Source organism: Lissotriton helveticus, chromosome 12 (assembly GCF_964261635.1).
Source record: "Lissotriton helveticus chromosome 12, aLisHel1.1, whole genome shotgun sequence".
Classification (NCBI taxonomy): domain Eukaryota; kingdom Metazoa; phylum Chordata; class Amphibia; order Caudata; family Salamandridae; genus Lissotriton; species Lissotriton helveticus.
The window spans coordinates 842,645,007-842,669,798 of record NC_136073.1 but is presented as its reverse complement, the minus strand read 5'-3'; the positions used below and the strand labels follow the sequence as shown (position 1 = coordinate 842,669,798).

The window sequence follows — 24,792 nt, the reverse complement described above, 5'->3', positions numbered from 1 at the left end:
GCATTACCACAAAATAGCAAGCAGTACAATATGAAACAGGTTCAATGCAATAGTAACATGCCTTCTGCGCCAGATGAGGAAAAGCAGGTGAATAAGGTGAGGCAATATTCATCCAATGCTGCGCAAAACAAGAAAAAGAAGTCACAGGAGCTCATAACATGTAGTGGCGGTGGTGAATGAAAATTCAGCCCTTTTCCCGTTCACTCCTTGCCTCCTGCGTAACTGGCAAAGTGAAAGAATAGGAGAACAGGCTAAAGAATTAAAGAGTCAAGTAACTCTGACCCAAATGACAGATACGCCACATAAAGCGGCTAAAGAAAGGTGCCAAAGCCAGGTAATTAAAGTCAAGGAGACAAATGAATCAGTACTCCTGCAAGTGAATCTGCCAGTCCCTTCAGTATTGACTTTTCATGTGACAGCATAATATTGAAGAGAAGTGACAAAACCAATAGGGTCAAGTAACTCTGACCCAACTGTTGCATATGGCTCACAAAGCTGTTAAATAAAAGTGGTATATTTACTGTACTCCAGTTTGGATGTATGTAAACCTGATTGTTGCAAAGCCATGTGGTTAGAGTCAAGGAGAAAAAAGGGACCAGTACTCCTGCAATTGTATCTGCCAGTACCGTTGTTGTTGTCCATTCAAATGCCAGTCATAGTCTGCTGCTGCATATAATGGCAGATATCATTAAATAATGGTGCAAGCGACTTTAGCCCTGCCAGTAATGTTATTGCACCTGGGCATACATGCACAGTTGACGAAAATAAGCGCTCCAGTGGGACAACAGGTGTGCCAGTCTTTCAGTGTTCCCCTCGTTCTTTTTATAATGCCCTTTCCAAACAAAATGTGGCACTAGCAACTGTGAGGAAAACCATTACGAAATAAGCCTGAGGAGGGCGCTGCTACTGGCAGCAGAAGCAATGTAAGTCAAGAAGGCAGCCTGCAGCCGTAATGAAGCGCGCCCCCATCGTCTGAGGAGGCGCGGCCTAGAATCTGAGGAGGCGCGGCCCTGTGGTAGTGAGGGCGCCGCCTTCGCTGACGAGAGGCGCGGCCCCAGGAGCGCGCGAATGCCGTGGCGTGCACTGTAGGAGCCGGCCGCCTCACCGTCACTCCGCTACAGGAAAGGCAGGAGCAGCTGGACGAGAGAAGAGACCACCGCAGCAACCCTCATGGCCTCTGGAGCATTTTCGTCAGCAAAGAGATGACCCACTCGAGCAGGTAGGGCAGATAAGCTCGTCAGGGGTCCATCCCTCGGCGGAGCTCCTCTAACAGGCGGCCATCTTCCTGCGTGGCCAGACCACGCCCCTGGTCGACCCTTATGATGTCGGGGCCTCTGATGTTCAAGAGCGCAACACTTCTGTTGGGAGAGGAAACAACCTGGCCCCATGCTGAGATCAGGCGTAAAGGCGCTATTATTCGTGGTCAGATTAGACTCACAACACGCACATCCTTTGACAATGCCCTAAACTCTACCTTCCCTAAACAGCACACTAACATTTAAGGCCTAACCCTTGCCACCATACTCTAAACAATCTCCCGCCCCTACAAATCTCCACCCCACTCATTCGAAACAATATAACTTTTAACTAACAATTGACCAACTTTATATCTCTTTGTTACTCTGATCTTTTCACCTTTCACTGCATTCCTTTCTCTTTGTTACCCATCCTGCCTGCCCGCGATCAGTCCTTACCTTCCTTCCCTTACCAGCCCCCAATTCTTGTTCTGTGAGCCATTATTCCCCCAAAAGTGATCAGTTTGCATGAAGATCCCTACCACCTCCATTAATGTATCCAAATAAATCCTGTTGCCCTGTAGGGACAAGTGAACACTGTTATGGCAGAACAGCACCGGACATTCGACTACGATACCCATGTGGCTTACTACTCCCAACTTCCACTTATTACAGTACCCCAAAGTCTCCCTAGTTATCTCCTCTGTAATCTGTTGAAAAATCACTCCTTTATCCTTCAACACGTAACCCCACTATCTCCCGGGCACTGATCCCGGGGCAGCCAGCACCAAATTAAATGACTGCAAGAATCCTATGCTGTACCTCCTCTGCTTCCAACTCTGTGGCCATGCGTTTGCACAGCTAAGACCTCTCCAGTACAAACCAGGTCCTCCACTGCCTGCCGGACTGCCCAGTTCATCGAGTGGTCCAGAAACTACAACGTCCTTCCATTATACTGCTCTAAAAAACGTAACCACATTTCCACGTCCTTCCTCCCTGTGTCTGTAATATTTATCCTGTGTTGGGTCAGGGGTGACCCTTTCCTAATGCGTGGCAGCGACCTACAGAGACCGTGCCTGGAGCAATTACTCTACAGGCAGCATTCAAATGTGCTAACACCAATGAACTACACCTCACCCTCCTTCTTCCCAAACAATTTCTGTAGCATGGCCCTCAGCCCATCCAGTTAAACTTCAGGCAAACAAGACACCATATCCATAGATTCTAACTCAGTTCCTAAAAACGTCAATGGGGTGCTCATACCCTCTGTCTTTCCATGGGACGACAGAACCTCCTGTCAACTCTGCCCTGCCACAAAAAAACAAGCATTTGCAATGCAAAAGGTCTCGCATTTACGAGAGTTTAAGCTATTGTCATTTACGAATCTATGACAAAATATCGACTACAAAAATATCTACCTACCAAAATATCGCAACAAAAATATCGATGACAATAATATCGAGATCCTATCTGTAACAAGGTAAGTACAAAAATATCGAAAAAAATATATCGATGTCAAAAATATCGTTTTTTAGAAAATATCGTTTTATTTTAATAAAAAAACAATGTAATATTAACAAAATACCAATAAATGTAATAAACATAGTTAAAAATATATTATAATATTTAAAATGAATAAATAATGTAATAAAAACTAATAATAATAAAGATATAATACATAGTATATACTTCATTAATAATAACTCTAAAATAATTATTTTAATAACTTATAAATAAATGAAAATATAATAAATTACAAATACATTCATATACATAAAATAATAAGGGGGCGTGGCTAAGCGAGCCACGATGGCGGCTGTGTTCTGCTGAGGCTCCGCGATCGGGCTGGCATCCTGCCCTGTCCCCATGATCGCCGGGGGCCCCAGCTTCTGCAAATCGACGTGCGAGGTACCCCCTCATCCAGCGGCACTCTCCGGAGGAGATATCGACCACGCTGTCACACGGAACCCCCGAAGACGCATCTAGCCGGAGCCGCACGCCGAGCTTGAAAATGGCGGCCGCGGCTCGGCTCCGTTGAAGCCAGCGCTGCTGTAGACCTGATATCCCTGCTGTGGGGACCTGGGAGGCACGACCTACCGGCCGCTGAGAGGGCCCGGGTCGGGAGACGTGGCCAACCCGACGCAGTGTGGACCCGACACAGCTACACACCGGAGCTCCTCGGGTACGCCCTGGATGGTGACGGACGCTCTGTGCCCCTGACTCGCCTGCGCCTGGCCCTGAGGGAGATCTGACCCGGCCTCCGCGTCAACCCAGGCGGTATCCGTGGCTCGAGGGTGCCGGTTCCGAGGCGTTGGACCCGGCGAACCGCCGTGACATTCGAGGAGTGGTGAGTGCTGCCCCCCCCCCGCACCCGAGGCACTGATTACGGCGCCCCAGCAACCCCCTGCATCATCTGAGACCCGTCGGGGGGTGCCTGCCCTTTCACCCCCCGGGCGGAGGGACCGAGACATCCCTGGGCCTGGAGGCAACCCTCGAGTCATGGTGCCTGACCCTAAGATGGTGCCCGGGAAGACGTCGGCGCCAGCCACGCTGTGTACAGCTGGATCTCCGCTGTAAGTGCGATGGCTCCCCCAGCTCAGCAGTGGCCTCCCGCCTCGCCAAAGACAGCCCTCCTATACATTGGGGCCCCTGGAGCCTTACCTCGTCACCCCGGGCTTGGCCTCAGCTCTGCGCACTGAACGGAGGGTCGGGGCTTTACCGCCTCCCCGCACTGCATTGCCGTGGTCGACGGAGGGGGGGGGGCTTTGGTAGAGGCCTGCTGGAAAACTACGCCCTTTGATCCTGCTGGACACACGGACGGGCAGGAGCCTGCCCCGGCCTCCCCTCCAGCATCAGTGGCTACAGACTGCCGGTCCACTCTGACTCGGGGCCCTCCTAACCCTCTTTTCCCCCCATGGGCGCCTGATCTACTAGACCTGCGGAGCTGCTAGACCTCGCTCCACCGCTCCCCGCATTGCATTGGTCGAAGGAGGGGGGGACCCCTTAATTCGATAAAGGCCTGCTGGAACACTACGCCCCTTGATCCTGCTGGACACACGGGCGGGCAAGAGCCTACCCCAGCCTCTCCTCCAGCATCAGTGGCCACGGACTGCCGGTCCACTCCGACTCTGGGCCCTCTTTCCCCCCCCCCCTGGGCGTCTGATCCACTAGACCTGCGGAACTGTCTTCCTTGCTAGCACGTGTCTACCACTCGACGCCACGCTGTGGTGGGTACAGTCTGCCCCAACACACTGATATCCGGCGGCCCGCTATTCCCCTAATTCACGGAGCTACGGAATCCATACCACCGGCCCCATGGGGAAACCAAGAGGCCAACAGGCAACCACCGTCCCCGAAACGGCCCCGGAGAACATGCCGCAAACACGGGCCTGGACGCAAGTCAACCCCCCACACACGGACCCCACACTGTCAGCGAAACTGGACCAGGTGCTGGCGGCCATTGAACTGTCCCGACTCTCGATGGAGGAACGACTGGTAACTCTGACGACCGACATCAGCCTGATCCGCGACGACCATCGCAAACTGGCGGATAGAGTGAAGGAGGGAGAACAGACAGTAGCCGCACTACAACCCAAGGTGAAAACTAAAGCCGCAGACATGCAGGACGTCTTGCGCCGCGTGGCGGCCCTTGAGGAACGAGCGGTTGATTTGGAGGGGCGTTCAAGGAGATGCAACATTCGTGTCCTCGGACTGCCAGAGGGTATTGAGAACTCGGACCCCCTAACCTACATGGAATCATGGACCAGCTCTTTCACCCCCGAATCGGAACGTTCTGCTTTCTTCTCTATCGAGAGGGCCCACAGGGTCCCCGCCCGGGCGCCGAAGCCGGGTTTTCCTCCTCGTCCTATGTTGGCCAAGTTCCTACACTTCCGGGACCGCGACGCGGTGCTTCGCGCGGCCCGGCCAGCGGGTCCCCTGCAGGTGGAAGACCAACAAGTCATGGTGTTCCCAGACTATGCCCGTGAAGTCCAACAACAGAGGTCCACATTCTTGGATGTCAAAAGACGCCTTCAGGTGAACGGTTTCCAGTACTCCCTACTGTTCCCGGCTCGCCTCAAGGTACTCCACAAAGGAAAGGCTATATTCTTCGCCAACGCGGAAGAGGCGCAGGATTGGGCTGAGTTCCACTGCCCGCTGATCCCAAAAGCCAGACCCCAACGGGAACACACCAACAACTCGCACCGATCCCGGAGACGAGGCACGAAACGCACCCAGACGGGCTCGTCCAAAAGCCCAACCTCCTCCCCCGCGGGCTCACCTGACCTCACGCAAATCATGCGGGAACGACGAGACGCACTGGACGCCTTGAAAGCGGTGACAGATCTACACCTCTCCCCATTAGCACCGGACCTTGAACGCCAACCACATCTGTTCACTCCAGAGAAAGACCGAGACAGTGATGGCACGATGTCAGGGATTGGCCCGATCTCTTCTCCTCTCCTTGTCACACACATGATGGACGCTACCCTGGCTGGGCAACCCGGCGCCCCCTCCTGAAGGATGGATTGACTACTATTGTATCCTCTTTTCTTGATTGCTCTGTGTGCTATTTGCAGACCAATACTGCATAATTGATTACCTATGTGCGCTCGCGCGCGATCCTCACATCTCCTACAAAAGCCCGATCCGCGCACAAGCCCAGCGGAAACACATGCTGCCACCCCCGCAGAATCCTGTTATATTTCTCCCCTAGTGGGACATTGGTTTGGATGTGCCATTTTCCGGTGACATATCCCTTGTATTGGGACTGTTTCCCACCCTTAGTTCTGTTTGTTGTTACTCCCGACAGTTCCCCCACCACACCTCTGGAAGCATGGCGCGCAGGAGCACCCACGAGGCACATGACCACACTTTCGGGGTATGCTCTAGGGGGCCCCCGCTCGCAAGCACGATCCCATAGTAATGACGGCCCCGCGCTCGGACGTTAACGTCCTCACCCTCAATGTACGGGGCCTCCACACACCCAATAAGCGATACTCTGTCTACTCCTACATAAAGCGAATGTCAGCTAATATTGCTTTCTCACAGGAAACGCATATCAATACTACTGAATTAGGCAGGCTCCAGGCCAAATGGCGAGGGACCTTCTGTGCCACAACATACTCAGCATACGCGCGCGGCGCCTTAATATGGGTCAGACCGGGAACCCCTTTCCGAACACTTAGACGGGTGGTGGACAAGGAAGGTAGATATGCACTACTGGAGGGGATCTTGGATGGACAGGGGATTCTCCTAGGAAGCATCTACGCCCCTAACACTGAACAGGATGCATTTTGGAATCACCTCACAGGAGTATTGGCCCAGTTCACTACAGTCCCGTGGGTCTTGGGTGGCGATTATAACTGCGCGCTGGATCCTTCTCTGGACCGTTCCCACCCCCCTCCCGCGCGCTCCCCAATCCCCAGGCAGGCGGAGCTGTTCAGAGCATGGACCACACACTGGGCGCTTACCGACGCTTGGCGACACTTATATCCCCATGCCCGCATCTACTCCTTCCATTCGATACCCCATAACCTCCGGGTTCGCCTGGACAGATTCTTATGCTCTGCACCAATCCTCTCCAAACTACACTCCTCAGACTACCTAGGTCGGGTCATCTCAGACCATGATGCCCACATACTACGCCTGACCTGGCGGCCCCCACACCCACCAGTTCCCACTTGGCAACTCCCTGCAGACTGTTTGACAGACCCGGTGTTCAGGGACTCACACAAAAACAGCATACAGGAATACTTCTCACACAACACCAATACGGCGTCATCGGCATTAGTAGAATGGGATGCGTTTAAGGTCGTGGCCCGGGGGGAATGCATCAAGCAGATCGCCGGGGTTCGTCGCACATTGGAACGAACACTTTCGACCACAGAACAGCGTTTGGCTGCACTCACTAAACAAGCCGACGACTCGGAGGAGCACGCCGTGCTCACGGCTGAGGCGAAATCGACTTATCAGGCGGCCTGTGCTGATCTCAGGAAATATAACTTCAGGGCCTACGCCGCCAGAGTCCACAAAGACAGGGACAAAACTGGAACGTTGCTAGCCTGGATGGCGAAACAAGACACCGAGATCAAACCGATCACGGACATTGTCAACCTAGAGGGTGTGCTTGTACGTTCTCAAGCAGAGATCCTCCTAGCGTTCCAGCGCTATTATACACAAATGTATGGGACTCCGACGCAGCTTTCCCCGTCGTCAATGGACCACTTCCTCGATCCATTGCCGCTGCCCTCGATATCGGACGCAGACAAGCGTGCGCTCGACGCTAAAATAGCACCCTCAGATATCACCCACGCCTTACGGGCCCTGTCCCGCAATAAAGCCCCGGGCCTAGACGGCTTTCCGCTCGAATACTACTTGACGTTCTCCCCCTTGGTGGTCCCCCGCCTGGCTCAGGTGTACGCAACAGCCCTTGACTTGGGGGTACTTCCCTGTTCCTTGCGGGAGTCAGTGATCGTCACCTTCCCCAAGCCCCACAGGGGCCCCCGTTACATGGGTTCGTATCGCCCCATCACTCTCCTATCAGCGGACTGTAAGGTCCTCGGGAAGATATTGGCCGACAGATACGCTCAAGTCGTCTGTCCATTGATCCACCCCGACCAATGTGGATTCGTTCCTGGGAGAAGCCCCTCACAGAACATCTGCCGGGTCTTCCATGTCCAGGACCAGGTGCGGGATAGATTCCCTCGCGCCGCTTGCTTCATTATGGACCTAGAGAAGGCATTCGACACCCTAGCCTGGCCGTACCTGTTTTCGGTCCTACGCCGTCTCAACGTTGGCCCGACGCTCACAGCATATACGCGCCTTCTGTATACCGATCTGAAGACGCGTGTCCGGATTGGGAAACACATTTCCCCTGCATTTGATGTCCGACGGGGCACCAGGCAGGGGTGCCCCCTCTCACCTCTCCTTTTCGCCATAGCGGTCGAACCGCTGGCGATTAGACTGCGTCGGGAGGGACTACACTGGGGCATCCCGCTTGCAGACGTCACACACTGCGTCTCAATGTACGCGGATGACCTCCTCATCTATGTCCAGGACATTGAACTGGATCTCACCCCCATTGGAGTGGCGCTCGCTGAATTCGCAGAAGCATCGGGTCTTCGAGTGAATTGGGACAAATCTACGATCTACCCCTTCCACCCGGAATTGCCACCCCGAGTCGTTACACTGGGGACCCATAGCCTCGCATGGTCCGCGGAGGCCCCCCGGTACCTCGGTATCCGTCTGTACCACTCTCCAGCTGACATCTTCGATGGTAATCATCGCAGAACACTGGCCAGCCTTCGACCGGCCATCGCCTTCTGGGCTAAACTCCCGCTCGCCCCAATAGGGCGGATAGCCCTGGCTAAAATGATAATGTTACCCCGGCTCCTCTATCATTTTACCAACCTACCGGTTGTGCCCCCTGGATCCTTTTTCAGGGACCTCAACTCACTCTTAGGCACCCTTATTTGGGGCCCGGGTCGACACAGAGTGGCCTTGAAAACCCTCCAACTCCCTACAACACAAGGTGGGTTGGGAGCCCCCTCCTTTGAATCCTACTTCCTGGCGGCACAGCTTCAATGGCTATCGTACTGGACGGCAGACAGATATACCCAGGAGACTGGCACCCAGACCGTTTGAATTACGACCCCGGAGTTGCTCCGTCTCCTCCTCCCGGGCACCCAGCCTCGCCGTACATACCCCCTCCAGGTCACGATGGCGCGCCGGTGTATGATGCGGATCCACCGGATTTCCCCCGGGAGGACTCCATACTCCCCGGCACTACCGCTGTTTGGCTGCCCCAGGCGGGAACTCTACTTCTCGGCTCCTATGCTAACAGAATGGACGCACCGCGACGTCACGGACATGGAGTCACTGTTTGAGGAGGGTCAACTGAAACCGTTTGACCGCCTAGTCGCGGAGTTCGAACTCCCCCCAGGTCAATTCCTCAGATATCGACAGCTGCTCGAGGGCTTCCGCCCTTACCATAACCTTCAAGCGGGCGAACCGGACACGCATCCAGTTATTCACGCTATTCTGCGCATGGGCGTGGGACGCCACTTGGTCACTTGGCTCTACAAAGCGATCAGGGAACTCTCGTACACCCCCTTGTTGGCCCTACGCGCCACCTGGGAGGAGGACATCGGGCGCGCGTTACACGACTCGGAATGGACCAAGGCGCTTGAGGCCCCGAAACGAGTCTCCAGAAACGCCCGCTTCAAAAACATCCAATACTACATACTACACAGGGCTTACCTCACACCAGCGCGTCTACAACGGTTTTTCCCCGCCACACAATTCCTGTGCCCCAGATGTCAATCTCCCGATGCAGACTTTCGCCACATGTTTTGGGACTGCCCTGGCCTCCAGCCCCTATGGCGGACGGTGCACGACACGCTGACAGACCTCACAGGCCTCACGACTCTAACCTCCTGGGAATCCAGCGCGCTAGGCGTTTTTCACATATCTAAGCGGGCCCCCACACACAAACGCTTTGTGTCCTTGGCGCTGCTCCTGGCGAACAGATGTATAGCTATGCACTGGCGTGCTCCGGAAGGTCCCCCCATAGCGGCATGGACAGGGGCAGTTTGTAAATGGGCGGCGGCCGAAGAGGACGCCATCCGAGAGGAGGAGGCCAAGGGAGCACGTAAACACCCCATCTCTATGGACTGGGCCTTGCTCCTACATGGCTTCCGGCAGGCCACACGTGCTGCTGTCCCACCCACGCCCACCCCCCCGCCCTCCCCCTCGCCCCCCCCCCTCCCCCCCTCCCGCCCGCCTGAGCACACCCGTAATCAATGGCTGTTACCGTCCCCCTCTATATCTGTGCCGGACCCGGTGTACCGTGCCTCCCATCAACTCGGCCCCCCCCCATGCAGGCCACTCCGCCACCCCCATGTTCGGACCGGTTCCACCCCCTGACCGCTCTACCTCACTGTGCATGAATATTGCGGACCCCCCGCTACCTGCTGCCCGACATCTTTTCCTCCTGCTATGCTCTTGCTACCGCCTACATGCTCCCCCCCACAGTTTTGTCCCCCCAGTTTTCTGGCACCATCACCCTGCGAATTGCTCGGACCCCGACCCGACGTCCCCCCCAGCGGGGACCCAAATATCTCTTGTCCCTCTCCGTCCCCCGTACGGAGTTTAGTTTCTGTGTCCTAGCCTAAATATTTGTTTGAAGGATCTGTGATATTCAGTAGATGAAATGCCATATTGACCAGTTTATTGCAGAAAAGTTGCGTGAATTGCTGACCGCGGCTGAATGTTGACGCCACGCCAGCAGGTGATCCTTCCTGTTTTATCATGCTTGCTGATGCAACAATAAAAACATGTTTTAAAAAAAATATATACATAAAATAATAATATAAATAACAATTAATAACAATGTAAAACTAGTTAAAAAAAATTAAATACATTTTGGATAGCGTACAGGTAAAAATTACTATTCCCACTCCGGAGAGTGCAACAGTGGGGAAAGTGTTGGATAGCGTAGGGGTAACAATTACTATTCCCACTCCAGAAAGTGCAACAGTAGGGAAAGTGTTGGATAGCGTAGGGGTAAAAATTACTATTCCCACTCCAGAGAGTGCAACAGTAGGGAAAGTGTTGGATAGCGTAGGAGTAAAAATTACTATTCCCACTCCAGAGAGTGCAACAGTAGGGAAAGTGTTAGATAGCTTAGGGGTAAAAATTACTATTCCCACTCCAGAGAGTGCAACAGTAAGGAAAGTGTTGGATAGCGTAGGGGTAAAAATTACTATTCCAACTCCAGAGAGTGCAACAGTAGGGAAAGTGTTGGATAGCGTAGGGGTAAAAATTACTATTCCCACTCCAGAGAGTACAACAGTAGGGAAAGTGTTGGATAGCGTAGGGGTAAAAATTACTATTCCCACTCCAGAGAGTGCAACAGTAGGGAAAGTGTTGGATAGCGTAGGGGTAACAATTACTATTCCAACTCCAGAGAGTGCAACAGTAGGGAAAGTGTGGGATAGCGTAAGGGTAAAAATTACTATTCCCACTCCAGAGAGTGCAACAGTAGGGAAAGTGTTGGATTGCGTAGGGGTAATGTTAGACCTGACACCTTTTGGCGTGGTTCTTCCCCCATCTTTTTGCCTCTGACTCATGTGTCGTGATGCTGTGCTGGATTTCGTTTTTGCTGATTAAGATGCTTTGGACACTCTGCCACTGTTGATCAGTGTCAGAGTGTAAGTGCTCCCTCTGTAAATTGTGATATTGATTGGCATATTTGTATCACCACGAAGTCCCTAGTAAAGTGCACTGTGTGTGCCAGGGCTGGTGATGACAAATGCTACTAGTGGGCCTGCAGCGCAGATTGCGCCACCCACATGAGTAGCTTTAAAATGGTGACTCAGGCCTGCCAGCGCAGAGCCTGTGTGCAGTCAGTGACTGCCATGTCAGCCTGGCCAGTGTCCCCACTGGCTAGGCCTAACCCTTCCCTGTCTGTGCACATCAGTCACCCCTATGGAAGGCTCAAGGTACCCCCTTGGGCAGGGTGCAGTGTATGGATAAGGTAGAGCATGTACTAGTGCAGGTAATATGCTCTGGTAGTGGTCTGCAGCCATTTTATGTGCTCACTGCTGAAAGGCTATCTTGCTCCATAGAGTAACATGGAGGAGGCTGGGCCCATGTGATACCAGCCTATCTTCCCATAGGAACAAGATGGGACATAAGTGAAAGATATCCCTGAACTCAGAATTTAATGACACATCTTTTAGTGAAGGGTGTTTTTAAATCCTGTGTTGGAGAATAGCACTTTTAGAAAGTGGTTGTTCTCTTGTCTAAACCTTTCTGTGTGCCTGGGTTTGTGGAATGCCTGCCTGGTCTGGATGTGACAGGGGGGGCTGCAGAGCCCCAGAGGAGAGGGTCGGAGCCATCCCGGGGATGAAAGGGCACATCTGCCTGCCTGGGAGGTGGGAGGAAGGAATGCCTGATAAGTGCTGGGCTGTGCTGGTCTGCCTCCCCCTGCTAGCTCCCTCCTGGTGGTCAACTGACACCCCTGGCCCTGAAGCTGACAGGAAGAAGAAAACCAGAGACACCTCAGTGCTCCGCAACCCCCAGAACTGGTTTAGACTGGACCAAGGGCCTCCATGCACAAGGACTTCAAAGGACTTCAAAGACATTGAGGGGTATAAGGAAAGGACCCCTGACTACAGAAGTCTAGATTCTGAAATTCTGCAACCAAGAAGGAACCTCAGCTGGAAGGAGGACGGCTAGAGAACCAAAGGAAGATTGCCTTGCTGTGCGCTCTAAGGGCTGACCTGTTCTACTGTCTACCTGGAAGCTGAGGAGAAGAAAGGGGCTTTGCTGTGTGCTGTGACCCTGCCTACTTGAAACTGCCAAGACTCTGCTGTGTGCAGCCGCGGGCCGTGGAGGGAGTTACGGTGGGGCAGGGAGGCGGGGAGGGGGAGGGGCAGGGTGGAGGGAGCTAAAAACTGGCATATGGATATTTGCAGGTAAGTACACAATTTAATTAATAAAACAAATTTCAAAGCGTGCACTGCATCGCAAAATGCGATGCTGTGCGCGCTACGAATTTCGTTTTATTAATAAAATGGTGTACTTACCTGCAAATATCCATATTCCAGTGTTTAGCTCCCTCCACCCTGCCCCTCCCCCTCCCCGCCTCCCTGCCCCACCGTAACTCCCTCCACGGCCCGCGGCTGGCTGTGTGCTGTGTCTACAACTGAATCTCCAAGGGCCTGAGAAGAGCTGGCCTCCTGTTGGGAACCCAGGGCTAAAGGTTCCTAAAACTGTCCCAGAAAATAGCTGCAAAATCGTGCTGTTGTGACCCGAGACGCGTGGTGCTTGACTGCGGAGCGTGAGGAGGGGATCGGTGTGCTCATCGGCACATTACCAGTGAGGGTCGGAGGCTTGTGGAGCCTCCCCTCGTGAAATCCGCTCCCAGGCGGTGGGGAGGTCGAGAGGGGGGTCTAGTCATGACCAGCGCCCTTGAAAAACCTGTGCCGCCAAATCACCACCGCGGCCCGGGGCCAGGAAACCCCCCCCCCCGTGACTTGCTCCGAGGTCCAGGAGCTGCCGCGGCGAAGAACGAAGCCGCCGCGCTCCCATTGGTGGAGGGAGCCGAGCCCCCTCACTAACGCCGCGACGGGATTGGCCCGTGCGGCGCAGCGTCATCAGCGGGATCGGGCCGTGATTGGCCGAAGGAGAAGAGCGTCATCGTTGGCCTGCCCCGGGAGCCGCACTGCCATTGGCTGACTCCCGGGTGCTGCGGGAGGCTCGACCCAACGCCGCGAGGGGATTGGTTGGTCCCGGCGCGGAGAGAAGGAAGAGAGGAGACGACCCCTCAGCGAGAGCCGACCTCGCCGAGGGACTCTGAAGCGTTCCGCACCCCCGGCCAGCCGTCCCCCACCAGGTGAGCAGCACCACCTCCCCCGCCGCTCGTTGGATTGTCGAGAGCGGGCGGGAGAGGACAGGGGACCGGCCGGGGTGGGGACGCGGGAGATCTGCTGTGCGCGAGGCGCCCGAAGCTCAGGAACGCGTGAGTCTGTCCCGGGGGAAAGAAAGAGTCCCCGGGCATCGCGCAAAGAGCGCATTTGCAGCGCGTGAAGCCCACGCATAAGAGCACGCGTGGGCAGAGGGTTCCTTGCTCGGTTTTGGGAGCACATTTTCTTAAAATAAGTCAGTCGTGATTATTTTGGAACCCTGATTCACAAGAGACCTGAGACTATTGTTTTAAATGACAAGAACTGCCTATTTACAAGAACCATTAAGAATTAAGTGCAACCCTTAAGATAAAATGCTACGTTGTCTAAAGAAGTGATTATCATGCAAATGCTTTATTCACCTTGCTAAAACTAGATAAAGCTATATATTTTTATAAAATATACTTACCTGTGTGGTCTCAGTTTGTGGTGGATTGGGGACTATTGTTGTGTTAAGTGCAAACGTTATCCACGTTGCCTCCGAGTTTAGCCTAGACTGCTCGCGCCATGCTACCTAGAGGGTGAGCAGGGGTTATCTCAGAGGGTTATTCCGTCACCCTGACTGGAAGTGAGGGTCTCTACTTGGGCTAAGGTACTTACCTCTGCCAACTAGAGACTCCCGGTTCTAACATTGGTGGCTCGCGGTGCGGATTTTGAACTAATAATTGCACTTGACCGGCAGTGATCTCTTGTACATCACTAGTCTAGTTTAGCGGCACAGGTTACACAAGATTTTTTTTTTTGGTGAAACCTTTTTAGTTGAAAAAGGGTAGGAAGCATCATGTCTCGGAAAGCGCCAAGCGTGAATGGAGACGTGGGAGTGGAATTTGAAATCCAGGAGTTGTTAACCTATAACAAGGAGCAACTGAGGAAAGTCTGCAAACAGCTTGAACGCCCAGTGAGGGGCGGCGCGAATAAGGAAGAGCTACGGACAGCTCTGAGGGCCTGGTGGGAGGCCAAACATGGTGACCCGGAAGCTGCTACTGGAGAGGGAGACACACCGGAGAACGGGTTTTTGCCCAGTGAATTGCCAGTGAGGAAGCCAGGGTCTAGGACCGGCAGCGACCACTCCAGTAGGGTTATGTCTCCAGAGGAAATAGAGGAGAATCAGCGAGTTAGGGCCCATGAGATTGAGCTTTTGAAGCTCAGAGCGGAAGCCGATGAGAAGAGACTGCGCCTGGAAGTTGAGAAAGAGGCGCAGGAGAGAGCGGCGCAGGAGAGAAGACATGCGCTCGCTTTGGAGGAGAAGAAGCTCCAATTGGCTCATGAGAGGAGCATGAAGGAGTTGGACATCAAATATAAAGAGAGGGTGTCCAGTTCTAATGGTGGCAGCGCACAACCAGTACAGGCGGGTAAGGTATACATACCAAAGGATCTGGTACAGGATTATCAGAGGGGTGAGGATATTTAGGCGTGGTTCAGAGCGTATGAACTTGCCTTAAAGATGAATGAGGTGCCTGAGAAGAATTGGGGAGCAGGATTGTGGAAGCATTTTGAGGCCTCTGGGAGGGATGTTTTGGCACCCTTGGAAGCAAAGGATGCTTTATCCTACTCCGCCATGAAGGAGGCTTTGTGCCTCAGGTATGGGCTCACTGCAGAACAGTACCGCCAGAAGTTTAGGAACTTCAAGAAGCTTGATTCAAGTACTTGGGTGGAGTGTGTGAGCATGTACACGCGTGCACTGGAAGGTTGGATGAAGGGCAGCAAAGTTACTGATTATGTGGGGTTGTGTCACTTGATTAGTAGGGAGCACTTAAGCAGTTTATGTGTCCCAGAGCTGCGCCAGCATCTTTTGGATAGTAAGTTAACTGATCCCAGTGAGCTTGCTAAAGAGGCGGACCGGTGGACTAGCACCAGGGTCCACAAGGGGGTGGTAAGTACCCCAGCCAAAGGTGGACAGGGTCCCCAGCAGAAGAGTGGGGGGGACACGGGTAATCAAAAGGAGTCTTCTAAAGGGCCCCAAAGTAGTTCCCAGGAGAAGGTGTCTCAACCCCCCAAGCCTAAGAAGTCCTGGCCCCATAAGGGCCCGCAGGACAAGAAGACCCTCACTTGCTATGCATGTAGGGAGGTGGGGCACATTGCTCCAAACTGTCCAAAGAAGAAATCTGCACCCACTGGTGCTCCAGCTCCAGCTCCGGCGTTAGCCAGTGTAGCTTTGGGAGGGGATTTGATTTCTAGTGGGGAGAAGGGGTTAGCATTGATGACCCTTGTCTCTCTAGGAGACCAAGAGATGGCCCAGGAAACCTTGCTGCCCCAAAACACTAAGAAATACGGGCAGAAGGTGACCATCAATGGACAGGAGGTGGAGGCTCTGAGAGACACCGGGGCCAGCGTGACATCTGTCAGGTGTCGGTGGGTGTCTGAAGAGCAAATTATTCCCCAGGTACTCCGGCCTGTGGTGGCAGCTGACAGTTCAGTGCGCTACTGCAAGTTGGCAAAAGTTCCATTTGAATGGGGAGGAGTCTCCGGTATTTTGGAGATTGTAGTAATTGATGCCTTGCCTGTAGATTGTCTATTAGGTAATGACCTGGAGAGCTCCCCATGGAAGGAGGTGGAGCACAGGACTCACTTGGAGATGTTGGGTTTGCCTGCGTGGATCTGTGTGTCCACCCGTGCAATGACAGCCAGAGAGGGCGGTCTAGCAGAACTGGAGCCTGGAACAATGGCCCAGGGACCTGCCAAGAGAGGAAGGGGTAGAGGGCGCGGGAAACCGGCCCCCACTGTTCCCACGGTCCAGGAGGAGGCAGACCCGGAAGGGGATGCCCTGGAACCTACAGGGGAGCAGGTGGCCGAACTAGGGGAATTGCCTGAGCTGTCCCAGTGGCAGCAAGAGGGTGGTCCCTCCAGGGAGGAATTCTGCCAGGCTCAGAAGGAGTGCCCTTCTCTCATTGGTGTGCGGCAGCAGGCTGCCGACCAGGCCGCAGGCCTGGGGTCCAAGGAGCATTTGATCTACTGGGAGGATGACTTACTTTATAGTGAGCCTAAGTTTGCTGAGCCCGGTGCAGCCCGTGTGCTGGTGGTACCGGAGCGCTTCAGGAACTTCCTACTGGGTCTGGCTCATGACGTGCCTCTCGCAGGACATCTGGGGCAAGACAAGACCTATCACAGGCTTGTCACCCATTTCTACTGGCCCCAGATGAAGACACACGTCTCTGCCTTTTGTAAGTCTTGCCAGACTTGTCAGGCCAGTGGCAAGAGTGGAGGGAAGCGCGTGGCCCCCCTCCAACCCTTTCCCGTGGTGAGCACCCCTTTTGAGCGGGTGGGCATTGACATCGTGGGGCCCCTGGATCCCAAGACAGCCCTAGGCAACAGGTTTATCCTGGTCTTGGTGGACCATGCCACTCGGTACCCGGAGGCCCTTCCGCTCAGGACAGTCACCGCCCCAGTGGTGGGCCGTGCCCTGATGGGGATCTTTTCCCGGGTGGGATTTCCGAGGGAAGTCGTTTCAGACCGAGGGACAAACTTCATTTCTAAGTATATGAAGTCCCTGTGGAGTGAGTGTGGGGTGACATACAAATTCACCACTCCTTACCACCCTCAAGGAAATGGTTTGGTTGAGAGATTCAACCGCACATTGAAGGGCATGATTATGGGCCTGGAAGAGCCCATGAGGCGGAAATGGGATGTCTTGTTGCCATGCCTGTTGTTTGCCTACAGGGAGGTGCCTCAGAAATCCTTAGGGTTCAGTCCCTTTGAGTTGCTGTATGGCCACCCTGTCAGAGGGCCTCTTACTCTGGTGAAGGAGGGGTGGGAGAAATCCCGTGGGAAAACCCCTCAGGATGTGTTCAGCTATGTGCTGGCCATTCGCAACCAGACCAAGCGCTTCCGGAAGCTCGCTCAAGAGAACCTGGAGGCTAGCCAGGAGGAAATGAAGAGGTGGTATGACCAGAACACTTCTCTGGTTGAGTTCCAACCTGGTCAGAAAGTGTGGGTGATGGCGCCAGTGGAGCCTTGTGCGCTCCGGGACAAGTGGTCTGGGCCATATGAGGTGGTGGAGCGCAAGAGCGAGGTTACCTATTTGGTTAACCTGAAGACTCCCAGGCAGCCCCTGAGAGTGCTACATGTGAACCGCCTCAAACCCCACTTTGAGAGGACTGAAGTAACTATGCTCATGGCTACAGATGTTGGAGGGGAGGAGGATAGTGATCCTCTCCCTGACCTCCTGGCAGTCAAGGAGCAAGATGGGTCAGTGGATGGTGTGGTCCTCTCCCCCACCCTGACCCCAGAACAGCAGGAGGACTGTCGCCAAGTCTTGGGTCAGTTCGCCCCACTGTTCTCCCTGACCCCAGGTGTCACCAAGTGGTGCGTCCACGACGTGGACACTGGAGACAGCATGCCTGTGAAACAGAAGTTTTACAGGGTGGCTGACAAGGTCAGAGCTAGCATCAAGGAAGAAGTTTCCAAGATGTTGGCGCTTGGGGTTATTGAGCCCTCCAGCAGCCCCTGGGCTAGCCCAGTGGTCTTAGTGCCTAAGAAAGCTGCTACCCCCGGTGGCACCCCAGAACTTCGGTTCTGCGTGGACTACCGTGGGCTCAATGCGGTCACCAAGACTGACGCGCACCCCATCCCCAGAGCTGATGAGCTGGTGGATCGGTTGGGAGCTGCCCAGTACCTAAGTACTTTTGATTTGACTTCAGGGTACTGGCAGATTGCCTTAACTGACGGGGCAAAGGAGAGGTCAGCATTTTCCACACCAGAGGGGCACTTCCAGTTCCGTGTCATGCCCTTTGGGTTGAAAAATGCTCCCGCCACATTTCAGAGATTGGTCAACCAGGTACTGGCAGGGCTGGAGCAATTCAGCGCAGCCTACCTGGATGACATTGCTGTGTTCAGCTCCACTTGGGAGGAACACCTGCAACACCTCACTGAAGTGTTGAAGGCTCTGCAGAAGGCAGGCCTCAATATCAAGGCCAGTAAATGCCAGATAGGGCAGGGATCTGTGGTGTACTTGGGACACCAGGTGGGGAGCGGCAAGGTGGCGCCCCTACAGGCAAAAATTGATACCATTCTGGCTTGGGAACCCCCCAAGACCCAGACTGAGGTGAGAGCCTTTCTAGGTCTCACCGGGTATTATAGACGGTTTGTCAAAGGCTATGGCACCATTGTGGCCCCTTTGACAGAGCTGACATCTAGGAATCAGCCCAGGAAAGTGAATTGGACGGAGGCCTGTCAAACTGCTTTTGACACCCTCAAAACTGCCATGTGCACAGCACCGGTGCTTAAGGCACCTTACTTTTCCAGTGAGTTCATTGTGCAAACTGACGCTTCAGAGCAAGGCGTGGGAGCAGTGCTCTCACAGATTAATGATGAGGGCGGAGACCAACCAGTGGCTTTCATTAGCCGAAGGCTAATCCCCAGGGAACAGAAATGGAGTGCCATCGAAAGAGAAGCTTTCGCTGTGGTCTGGGCTCTGAAGAAGCTGAGGCCCTACCTGTTTGGGACTCACTTCCGTGTTCAGACCGACCACAGGCCCCTCAGATGGTTAATGCAGATGAGGGGTGAGAATCCAAAGTTGTTGAGGTGGTCCATTTCCCTACAGGGGATGGACTTTACGGTGGAGCACCGCCCTGGTACAGAACACGCCAATGCTGACGGTCTGTCCAGATTCTTCCGCCTTAGTGATGAGGACTCCCAAGAGGTTGGGTAGTTCTCCCCACTTTCAGCTGGAGGGGACACGTGTTAGACCTGACACCTTTTGGCGTGGTTCTTCCCCCATCTTTTTGCCTCTGACTCATGTGTTGTGATGCTGTGCTGGATTTCGTTTTTGCTGATTAAGATGCTTTGGACACTCTGCCACTGTTGATCAGTGTCAGAGTGTAAGTGCTCCCTCTGTAAATTGTGATATTGATTGGCATATTTGTATCACCACGAAGTCCCTAGTAAAGTGCACTGTGTGTGCCAGGGCTGGTGATGACAAATGCTACTAGCGGGCCTGCAGCGCAGATTGCGCCACCCACATGAGTAGCTTTAAAATGGTGACTCAGGCCTGCCAGCGCAGAGCCTGTGTGCAGTCAGTGACTGCCATGTCAGCCTGGCCAGTGTCCCCACTGGCTAGGCCTAACCCTTCCCTGTCTGTGCACATCAGTCACCCCTATGGAAGGCTCAAGGTACCCCCCTGGGCAGGGTGCAGTGTATGGATAAGGTAGAGCATGTACTAGTGCAGGTAATATGCTCTGGTAGTGGGCTGCAGCCATTTTATGTGCTCACTGCTGAAAGGCTATCTTGCTCCATAGAGTAACATGGAGGAGGCTGGGCCCATGTGATACCAGCCTATCTTCCCATAGGAACAAGATGGGACATAAGTGAAAGATATCCCTGAACTCAGAATTTAATGACACATCTTTTAGTGAAGGGTGTTTTTAAATCCTGTGTTGGAGAATAGCACTTTTAGAAAGTGGTTGTTCTCTTGTCTAAACCTTTCTGTGTGCCTGGGTTTGTGGAATGCCTGCCTGGTCTGGATGTGACAGGGGGGGCTGCAGAGCCCCAGAGGAGAGGGTCGGAGCCATCCCGGGGATGAAAGGGCACATCTGCCTGCCTGGGAGGTGGGAGGAAGGAATGCCTGATAAGTGCTGGGCTGTGCTGGTCTGCCTCCCCCTGCTAGCTCCCTCCTGGTGGTCAACTGACACCCCTGGCCCTGAAGCTGACAGGAAGAAGAAAACCAGAGACACCTCAGTGCTCCGCAACCCCCAGAACTGGTTTAGACTGGACCAAGGGCCTCCATGCACAAGGACTTCAAAGGACTTCAAAGACATTGAGGGGTATAAGGAAAGGACCCCTGACTACAGAAGTCTAGATTCTGAAATTCTGCAACCAAGAAGGAACCTCGGCTGGAAGGAGGACGGCTAGAGAACCAAAGGAAGATTGCCTTGCTGTGTGCTCTAAGGGCTGACCTGTTCTACTGTCTACCTGGAAGCTGAGGAGAAGAAAGGGGCTTTGCTGTGTGCTGTGACCCTGCCTACTTGAAACTGCCAAGACTCTGCTGTGTGCTGTGTCTACAACTGAATCTCCAAGGGCCTGAGAAGAGCTGGCCTCCTGTTAGGAACCCAGGGCTAAAGGTTCCTAAAACTGTCCCAGAAAACAGCTGCAAAATCGTGCTGTTGTGACCCGAGATGCGTGGTGCTTGACTGCGGAGCGTGAGGAGGGGATCGGTGTGCTCATCGGCACATTACCAGTGAGGGTCGGAGGCTTGTGGAGCCTCCCCTCGTGAAATCCGCTCCCAGGCGGTGGGGAGGTCGAGAGGGGGGTCTAGTCGTGACCAGCGCCCTTGAAAACCCTGTGCCGCCAAATCACCACCGCGGCCCGGGGCCAGGAAACCCCCCCCCGTGACTTGCTCCGAGGTCCAGGAGCTGCCGCGGAGAAGAACGAAGCTGCCGCGCTCCCATTGGTGGAGGGAGCTGAGCCCCCTCACTAACGCCGCGACGGGATTGGCCCGTGCGGCGCAGCGTCATCAGCGGGATCGGGCCGTGATTGGCCGAAGGAGAAGAGCGTCATTGTTGGCCTGCCCCGGGAGCCGCACTGCCATTGGCTGACTCCCGGGTGCTGCGGGAGGCTCGACCCAACGCCGCGACGGGATTGGTTGGTCCCGGCGCGGAGAGAAGGAAGAGAGGAGACGACCCCTCAGCGAGAGCCGACCTCGCCGAGGGACTCTGAAGCGTTCCGCACCCCCGGCCAGCCGTCCCCCACCAGGTGAGCAGCACCACCTCCCCCGCCGCTCGTTGGATTGTCGAGAGCGGGCGGGAGAGGACAGGGGACCGGCCGGGGTGGGGACGCGGGAGATCTGCTGTGCGCGAGGCGCCCGAAGCTCAGGAACGCGTGAGTCTGTCCCGGGGGAAAGAAAGAGTCCCCGGGCATCGCGCAAAGAGCGCATTTGCAGCGCGTGAAGCCCACGCATAAGAGCACGCGTGGGCAGAGGGTTCCTTGCTCGGTTTTGGGAGCACATTTTCTTAAAATAAGTCAGTCGTGATTATTTTGGAACCCTGATTCACAAGAGACCTGAGACTATCGTTTTAAATGACAAGAACTGCCTATTTACAAGAACCATTAAGAATTAAGTGCAACCCTTAAGATAAAATGCTACGTTGTCTAAAGAAGTGATTATCATGCAAATGCTTTATTCACCTTGCTAAAACTAGATAAAGCTATATATTTTTATAAAATATACTTACCTGTGTGGTCTCAGTTTGTGGTGGATTGGGGACTATTGTTGTGTTAAGTGCAAACGTTATCCACGTTGCCTCCGATTTTAGCCTAGACTGCTCGCGCCATGCTACCTAGAGGGTGAGCAGGGGTTATCTCAGAGTGCTACGTTGTCTAAAGAAGTGATTATCATGCAAATGCTTTATTCACCTTGCTAAAACTAGATAAAGCTATATATTTTTATAAAATATACTTACCTGTGTGGTCTCAGTTTGTGGTGGATTGGGGACTATTGTTGTGTTAAGTGCAAACGTTATCCACGTTGCCTCCGAGTTTAGCCTAGACTGCTCGCGCCAGGCTACCTAGAGGGTGAGCAGGGGTTATCTCAGAGGGTTATCCTGTCACCCTGACTGGAAGTGAGGGTCTCTACTTGGGCTAAGGTACTTACCTCTGCCAACTAGAGACTCCCGGTTCTAACAGGTAACAATTACTATTCCAACTCCAGAGAGTGCAACAATAGGGAAAGTGTTGGATAGCGTAGGGGTAAAAATTACTATTCCCACTCCGGAGAGTGCAACAGTAGGGAAAGTGTTGGATAGCATAGGGGTAAAAATAACAAACTTATAAATAAATGTATTTTTTTACATAATAAAAATATTAACTATTAAATAAATATAAACCATTTACAAATACCAATACATAATTATTAAAAACATGATTAGCAAAATATTTTTAACCAAAACAATTAATAAAAAATACCATATAATAATATTTAATTACCAATTAATAATTAATTAACAATTATATAATTAACAAAACAATTAATTAAAGAACATTATTACTTAATTACATTTAAATTACTTCCCACCCTATAACTTCGATATTACTAATATCGATATTAAATCTATCGATATTACTTACCTTCTATATTATGTCCCTTCGATATTTAAACTTCGATATTTTGTCTACATACGGTCATTTACAATGGCGATAGCTCAAACTCTTGTAAATGCGAGACCTATTTTACTTCATAGAAGAGGCCGCCTTTGTCGTGGGCTGCTTGAGAGTGAAAGCGGGCATGGCGAGGAAAGCATGTCATGCCTGCAGTAGGAGAAACTCAGTAAAGAAAATAGTGCTTACAGACTAAATAAAACACGCTGTGTCGCAACAGAAGTAAAAGGGCCAGTCACCATGGGAGGTTACACAAGGAGACAAGGCGGTACCAAGAAGGGTATATAAAAACCTAATAATAACTTGGAAGCCAGCGTTTACAAAGGACAAGGACACAAGCCAATTAAAAATATAGGCGGAGAGTTGGCGGGGCTTCAAAGCCATACTCCAATACTGCATGGCTCGCGGAGCAGCACATGCGCTGCCCAGGCTCGACCTAAAAATTATCGATGTAGTGCAGACCTTGTCTGGCCTCACCCATGTCTTACAACTAATTGGAGTAATGTACACAAGCTACTGAGCACCCCATCGACATGGCCTCATCCACGAGGGACTGGCCCGCAAGCTGAATGCCCAACAGATGAAAGTCTCCAACATGTACCGTCAGCAGATGAAACTTAGAGTTTACGTCAGCCTTCCTCCTTTCCGTTCCTGTGCCGCATTCTCCGAGCATCGTTATTGCTAAATCAAAATGTGAATATTGCACTACACAGTCGTTTTGATCTCTGAAGAAGTCACTTATTGCGCTCCCTTCCAGGCACTATAAATGGTGTATCAGACAGAACTGACCAGCAGCCTTCTTAGACACCTTACCTAAGGGTGATAGCCTCAGATTTGGCATTGGAATTGTATTGAAATGGCCCGCTGGCATGCCTCCAACACTTCAATCATCGGTTTATCACATACCCCTCCAGACTGCACTGCGCAAGATTTGAGGTTCTGAGCTCATCGCCCCACCCACGGGCCCGAATAAGATATACAAAATCCCTGAGAATAAAAAGGTCACTCAATAACGTCACAATTCTCCTCTTCGGGGACTGCTGCTCTCATCTTCTCCACCCTAAATGTCCTAGTTGCCCTTCCCCGGCACCTCTTGATTGTCATCTCTGCCCCTACCAATGCCCCCACCCTCTGCCCTGCCCCACCCCACACAGAAGCACTGGGTGTTTGTTTTCACATCTGGAACACTCGTGTTGGGACCTGCATGGGGGGGGTAGCAATATCATCCCTCTTTGTTAAAGCTCCAGAATGCCTCCATCTGCCTCAGCCTATTTGCTGTTCCAAGGAAAGGAAAGGGCAAGTACGGTAGTGGCAACCCGCTCGCCATGTGTCTACCCAGCATGGCCTTTTTGGACCATACACTGTGGCCATCACTCACAGCCTTTATTATCAGGGGTGATTGGCGCTCTCTTAGTAGTTCGGGTAGTTGCCCTTCTGTTGTTAAGGCCTGTTTTTCAGGCTATTGGGCCAAAGTGTTCATGCTCTGAGTCTGAAAACAATGCAGCTGTTCGTCCTTTGTTGTCTCCGTGACCGTCTGCTACCACTGGGATGCAGGCCCCAGGGATGGCAATTTATTTCATTTCCAAGAAATATCAGCATCACATCCCCTTTGGTCTCCAATGACATCACAGGATTGAGCCCTTATTCCACCCTTAGCCTTTTATCAACCTCCAGTTTGTTTTTGAATAACTTAAGGAAGGCAAGGAAAATACATCTAGAAGTGTCAAGGGGCGCGCCAAGGTAAGAGCTGTGCTACCCCTCTCAGCTCCTATTGATGTGCATGGCAGGGCTGGAGCCAGCATGCTAGGGGCAGCGCCCTCCACCCATCCAACAAGGGAAGGCTGAGGAAGGAGGCAGCACGTGGAAAAGTGGGGACAGTAGTGAGTGGAGGGGAGGGTGGAAAGGATGGGAAAGAGAAGAGCAGCAGAGGGAAGGGGATGGAAGTGGATTGGAGGGTACGAGCGGCGGCGATAGGTGGCAGGGCAAGGGAGGCAGGTCAC

General features: G+C 53.1%; 1 protein-coding gene across 3 annotated transcripts in view; it reads left to right on the top strand.

Annotated features, from left to right (window-relative positions):
- The window catches only part of LOC144798880 (phospholipid-transporting ATPase IK-like), a 694,664-nt gene that overhangs the window by 596,535 nt on the left and 73,337 nt on the right, over nt 1-24,792 (top strand). The window lies entirely within an intron of this gene.